This window comes from Perca fluviatilis, chromosome 16 (genome assembly GCF_010015445.1).
Source record: "Perca fluviatilis chromosome 16, GENO_Pfluv_1.0, whole genome shotgun sequence".
Lineage (NCBI taxonomy): Eukaryota > Metazoa > Chordata > Actinopteri > Perciformes > Percidae > Perca > Perca fluviatilis.
In genome coordinates, this window is record NC_053127.1 from 24,471,193 (window position 1) to 24,478,645 (window position 7,453).

Below are 7,453 nucleotides of genomic sequence, written 5' to 3' on the forward strand. Positions count from 1 at the left end.
ATTATTCATGGTAGCTTCATACTTGTAAATATTTCACCAAATATATGGTAGTAAGGTAGTCATAAGAATTATCTGCTTTTTTTGCAAGAGGAAATTCAGTTAATTCTTGTCGAACGACTTGATGAAAATCAACCATCACTTTCTCAACACCCGAAGGGCGGTGGTGCTTTTTTCATCTTCCACTTCCCCATTATTTGTGGTATTAGTGGCCTGAAATGGGTGTTGAAATGGTTCACACTCTGAACTGCCACTTACAGATAAGCTGCAACAAGTCTTACTGTCTGATCAAAACTCACAGTATCTACCCGCATGTTCCACATACACAATGACTCAGGGTCTCTGTAAAAAGCTTTCCTCGGTTCATCCTTCTGCAGGTTGTTACTATATCCCATTGCCCTTCAAGTCCTTTGCTATAATACCTTATTCTAAAATTGCCAAATATCTTGTTCTGAATGTTACCAAACCAGGGTTTTGTCTAATGACTGGAATACTTAATCCTTACACACTACTGGTGACTCACAAATTTACAAGACTGTACAGTTTGGGAGGGAACAGAAAGTATTTTTAAAAGGGCAGATATTGCTAAAAGCCATTTTGTTTGAAGATGTCAGGCTTACAAATGATCAGTATTAACATTAAAATAATGTTTGATAAGACTATCAAGTGGGTCAACTGGGAACTTATAGCCAATCTGTCAATGTCAACATTTCCACTGCCCTCTGCACATTTAAATCATGTATCATGCCAAAACAACAACATAATCTGCTTAGTGTTCATATTTATCTACATTTATTGTTGCAGAATGACTGAGGCCCGGGTGGGGACTGATGGCCTCCGGGCATTGAGGAAGTGTTCTGTGGTATAGTCACACATATGTCAGATTATATACACAGACTGGAAACAAGTAACTGTCTCTGGAGTGAAACTTTCCATGCAGCGCAATGCATTGGAGAACTTCAATGTTTTATGATTATTGCTTTTCTGTTTTTTTAGGAACAAATGTATTGAATACATTATTCTTAAAATCAGATAATTATTTCTTTAGTGGTGATAAGTAGCCTAATGTTTAAAAGGTGTTATGTTTCTTTGCATGTTTAACTTACCTTAAGCATGTTAACACAACTTTCACCTTGTGTAAAAACTGAAATGGCTTAAGGCAACAGGTTTCCACTCAAATTTCTAGTAAAGTCAACTAATTCAGAATAACATTGTGGATTTTTACTGGATATTAGTTAACAGCTTTAACATGTTGTATATGGACTGTGAAATGTTAAAGAAAACGTAGTGCTGCAGTGCAGCATTAGAAAAACTGAAAGTTATTTAACTAAATATCTTCCATATAACCCTCTTGAAATGGCAGCATTTTAGCAGCATAATCTACAATACAATACTATATTATAGTATACTATACTATACTATATTATCAGGGCCACCAGCCAATGTGGCTAGTGGATTTAAAAGCCACACCAGCCAATTATTATTTTTTTGGCATCATAAAGGTGAAATACAGGAAATGCACAAGCATCTTTCTTGAACTTGTTAAGAATACACATGTAAGTGCTGTCAAGTTATCAAAGAAATCAATATAATAAATGACTGTTAGAATATTTTACTCTCTTTTCCTTTTCTTTGAATCATCCTCATCTTTTTGTTGGTTGCTTGTTTCAGCCCAGTAACGTGCCGCCATATTTTTCAGCTTAATACTATACTATACTATACTATACTATACTATACTATACTATACTATACTATAATATAATATACTATACTATAGCCTACACCTTCCAGGTGTATTCACTTCCCCCTAGATGGTATGTACTGTGTGTTGCTGCTATGCTACTATCTGCATTGTAGACCTTAGCATTTAGTGAAAGTGGTTCACATACAGAGCTGTACTGTATTGTCCCTGATTGACTGAGAATTGAGGCATTTGGACAAGAATCATTATAAATATTTGTCATAGGAGCTTCTAAAGTGCATGATGTTAAACATCGATGTTATGAGGTGGAGATGCTGCATCACAGCTGCTTCCCATACGGCACTCAGCACCGCAGCTGTGGTGGGAGTTGCAATCTAAGATCAAATTCAGTTTAGGCCTCCCCTCCCTACTCCAAACTATCTGGGGTCACCACAGCCAGCCTTTCTCTTCCCTGTATTCCCTGTGGCCTTGATGTTTCCTTCCTTGCATGCTGCTGCAAAGAGATTGGTGGAACATTTTTATTAGCCTGGTACACACAGGTACAGTACATTGACTCAGCTCAGCATCCACCAGAACAACAGTCCACTTTGTAGTCCACTCTGAACAGTGGGTATACAATATATTCAATGTTTAGTCACTTTGTGTGCGCAGTTGTGGTTGCAGAGGGAAGTCCAGTGAGTGATTCGTAGTGCATTAGTCCAAAGTAACATGAGGAAGTTACACAGCTCTGTGCTGAGTACATTCTGGTCCTTGCAAAAATAATAGTGTGGCAATAAAAAGTGTGAGGTGTTACTTGGACGTTTAGGAGTCCAGACATTATGAAATCATTGCATGGACTGTGTGCTGGGTGGGCTGGTTACGTAGACTGACAGGAAGTTGTTGGGTGCTCTTTATCAAAGTAAAGCAATGTCTTATACCACGGGAAGGCATTTGTAGCAGGTGGTACTCCTTTTTTTTGCCCTGATCCTTGTAGCGTTCCTGCACGGGGGGGGGTCAACTGATCAGACCACCAATCAGCAGTGTAGACTAAACGCTTGTGCTTGTGCTTGAAACAGGAAGGAGCAGATGATGGCCAGTGACGCATGAAGAGACATGGTCCAAAATTAAAGAAAAATACAACTGACATTACCATTAATGGAGGTACTGTATCAAGAATAGTGTGATACAGAATAATAAAACAGACCGTACCAATAATTTGAGTTTATACTCAATTTTTAACTCTATTCTTCAGTTCCTTCCCATAAAATACCATCCATACTCTACACTATCTGATCTGAAATTGTCATTAATTAAATCTCACAAGGGATTCCTTGATTTTGAATATTATAAACCTATATATGTACATACAGTTCCATACGCACGTTCTGAGCACAATAGTAAGAACACATGCAACTGTTGAATATGTCTCAGCAAATCATCTCTAAAGCTGTGAGCCACCAAAGCCTTCAACTGCATTTCACAACCATGACATGTTGACACTTTATTTCCACATATTTCCTGAGAACTAGCTTTGCAGTTATCTTCCTTGTTTTGACTTCCTCTTTGCAGCTTCAAAGCTCAATGGTCAAACGAATTGTCTTGTGCACAGTGTCATCATTGTGAGAGAAAGGGGAGCGTTGCAATCGGACTCGTCTGCTTCAACTTCAACAGAACTGATCACTCAGGTAACAGATTGGGAACAACTTTCTAAAATGTTGTGTATACCAAAGACAACATATTAATGAAAAATGGGAAATGTGTGCATGTTTTTTTGATTTCTTTGATAATGTTGGGTTGGACCGCTACCAGTGTCTTGTTCATTTATTCCACAGAGCCATCTTTAATGTTGCGAGATCAGGCCCCCCACTTAGTGTATTTGACAAGCTGAGTTGGACACTCTGTATCACCGAGTGTCAGTTTGTCAAATACCCCAAGTGAGGTGTCACTTGTCTACAAATATAACCCATCCTGGGTTACTCCACAGACTGACCAGCCTGCTCCACAGGGTAATCTACCCATAGAAATAACATTTTATTTTATTGTCATTTCTATGATTCTACCACACCACGGCAATGGGCTCGGAACCCTTTTCTTGTGAAACTTTTGAGTATATAGAAAAGGAACGAAGTTTAATGTGGTTAAAGTGGTAATAGTAGAGACACATGCTTAGTTGTTGTATTATCCGTTTAACTGTCACACTTACATTATTGTCATACAAATTATTGTTTTAATGAACAGGAATATTCATTTTATCCCATGAGAGTCCAAATAAGTGTAATTAATGAACTAGCAAAGGCTTCATAGAGATGTTTGAATAATTCAGGTATGTTAATATATTTAATTGGCCAAAAAAGCCAACCCCAATTTTTGAAAAAATAAGTTTTTCAGTCTCTTTATTTCTAGGCTTATAGAACTGTCACTACTCATCTCAGCCAAATATATAACGCAACATATTGTTATTGTCAGGCCAGGTAAAGCTGCTCTGAAATTCCATCATTTGGTTTTTTTGTTATGTGTTCTTGTATCATTTTATCCGTTTTTGAAAATGTTTTGAAGCAATTTGCTTCCAGAGGGATACGGAGGTTATAAAAAATGTTGGTTAATAAGGTTATGAACATTTTTGGTCAATAAGGTAATGAAAAATGTTGAGAACAACCTAAATGTGAGGTCTGCGTTTCATAATGATCTGTTGCCAGAAATGAAAACATTAAAATGCACGCCAAATGTATCTTATCATATTATATATGGCTTTACACACGTCTTGTGTAAGAGCAAATCCTACTGGAGAAAATGATCCGTATCTACAAGACTGAAGGGATGACCAGCCTCTTATGAGACTGCACATCTCTTTAGGTATTGGCCTCATTTCTTCCATTTATTTTAATAAATTGTTTTATTTAAACTTGACGGAAGTGTTCTTTCCCTGCCAACATGCAGAAACATGACTTTGAAATTTCACTTGTGAAAATCAGACTTTGACTTGGGCGACATGCAGAGGGGAAGATAATAACCCAATAAAATATACAATGCCTAACGTGTCCTCTGAATCTTTTGAGGGCAATTAATGTGTGATAACACGAGCTGCCAAAATGCATCAACCGTGTATAATAAAGATGAATGAGGTGCAATTTTTACAGGCCGATCTGTGATCTCTCAAGGGTTTTACTTATGTTCTAAAGCTGCTGGAAGTGCTGCAGAAACTTATCATCCAACTGACAACACTTATCGGTCCACTTTGCATTTCCTGTTCCTGTGAGGAAGTGCTGCATCACTGTGTGTGTAAGAGCAAATGTATATGCCTACGTTCTCCCTGTTTCTAACTCCCAGTGAGGCTTCATTGTCATAAAGGTAAAAGCACTAAATTCAGTGGTGGAAGATGTATTTAGATCCTTTACTTAAGTAAAAGTACTAATACCACACTGTAGGCATACTCTGTTACAAGTAAAAGTCCTGCATTGAAAATGTTACTTAAGTAAAAGTATGTAAGTATCATCAGGAAAATGTACTTAAAGTATCAAAAGTACTCAATGCAGAAAAATCCTCGCATTTTAGAAACTGTTAACGATCAAAACAGTTCTGTCAATCAACTAAGTGTTTAAATGTGCCGTAGGTAGGATTGTGAAGATCCATGACTTAGCCAAAACATTTTAACATCGACAACTTCCTCAGTCCCTCCCCCCTTTCAGCTAAAGCCCAAAACGGTCTCCTAAGCCCCTCCCCCCACAAGGGACGAATGAATGCATATGCATGAGCAGTGATTGACACCCCCCCCTGGCCTTGATTGGTTCATCTGAACAGGGAGCTGTGGATTTTTGCAAATCATTCTCTGGTGGTGCCAGAGAAGCCAGATTATTTTTTTTTAATTACCTGCTTCATGTAGTTCTACTGGAACATAGGGTCAGTTTCAGCAACTATGACAGAAAGTTAGTATTATAAAACTTACCTACTGCACCTTTAATCGCTAATCATTTCAGCTGTACTGGTAAGCCGTCATATTGTTGGGTATTTAAATTTACGTATAATAAAACATCACACAGATTTTATAAAAAATCTTGATTTGTAACTAGTAACTAGTAACTAAAGCTGTCAGATTAATTAAGTTTCTTTCTGAAATGTAGCGGAGTAGAAGTAGAAAGTGGCATGAAAAGAAAAGACTCAAGTAAAGTACCTCCCATTTGTATTTAAGTACAGTACTGTAAGTAAATGCTCTTAGTTACATTCCACCACTGACTAAATTGCATGACACATATTACTTCTATGTGCATCATTGCATTGGGAGGCTGCTAACACTAGCTGCAAGTCATTTTGCCTTTGCTACAAAAATGAAAGCATCCATCCTTCCATCTGCCACGTGGGTTTGAGATGTGGATGATGTGCAGTTGTGTTTTGTCTGCACAGCTTCAGGCATAGTTGCATATCTAGTTTTTGAGGCACTCCCACATACACTTACACTAATTGACTAATTTCTGGCCATTTGGCCGTTTTTTTAATTCCAATTAAAGTATTTTGAGAATACCATTTTTTAAATAGTTTAGCTCTGTAGCCCAAACCATTATCATGTTGCTCATATTGATTTTCAGATAACTTTTTTTGAAGGTTGTCCAAATGTCAAGTCGTACTGTACACTGTAACTGAGTCTTGTCTAATCTCCAAGGCTGTTGGAAATGTTCTTAAATTAACATTGGCCTGATGCAGGACTTCAACAAATGTTTTAAAGCCATCTGAATAACTCTATATATAACTGAGTCTGTAAAAGGATGCTTAATTTTTTTTTTTATTATCCATTAAACACAGTACAGAGTAGACATCAACAATAAGTGCATTTTCTTCAAAATAGTCAGTTGACTTCATTGCACAAGAGCTAAGACTCTATAATAAGGCTGCCAAATTGTGCATTACATTGTGCTACTGCAATTCTGTTTCCTGTTTTTTTGCAATACCATCTGATGTCAGTGTGAAATACAGAAAAAATAGTGTCACTGTCTTCTCTCTCAGACATACAGTTAGAGTCTATCACCCAAGTTTTAATGCAGACTCCAAAATTCTCTCTGTATCTGGTGGATTCACACTTATTCTCAATTATAGTGAGGGAAGTAATTCAGGTAATATGTGATCAATTGTGACAGCTGTGTTTAGGAAAGTGTTAAAAATCATAATTAGTATTTTGTTTCAAAATGCCACAAGCTTTTCTGGATATCTTCTTTATTTCCTGTCTTCTTTGCTGTCTTTCGTCATGCATTTGTTGCTGTAATTTTACCAGTAAGTGGTGGTAGAGCTCTATTCTTTGAATTTGCTGCTAACATGAGGCCAGTTTCACATTAAAGAGTCTGATATTGAACACAATACACAAAGCAATTTTTATTTATTTATTTGTTGTGTATTTGAATAGGTACAGATACAAAAAACACAGATTATTACACAAAGAACAATCCGATGCTAACAAAAAAAAGTTCAAATATACAACATGTATGATCATCAATACTGCCATAACACAGACTCAAAGATCTTCTTTGTTGCGGGAGGTGTGGCGGGGGGGATTTGAGGGTGTTGAAAGAGCAGTTCGGATCACAGATTTGCAATGGCACAAAAATAAACTATTTTTAACTTTGCAGAGAAAAGTTTTAGGAGTGTGAATTACCCATCACGGAGCAGCAGACTCAGATAACCGACATTATAAAGATACTGCAAAGGGTTATCTGTGTTAAAACTGCATGGAGCATCAACTCCGTCGGGACCTCTGTGTTTTTTTCTTTTACTAGATTGAAAAGCAGCCAC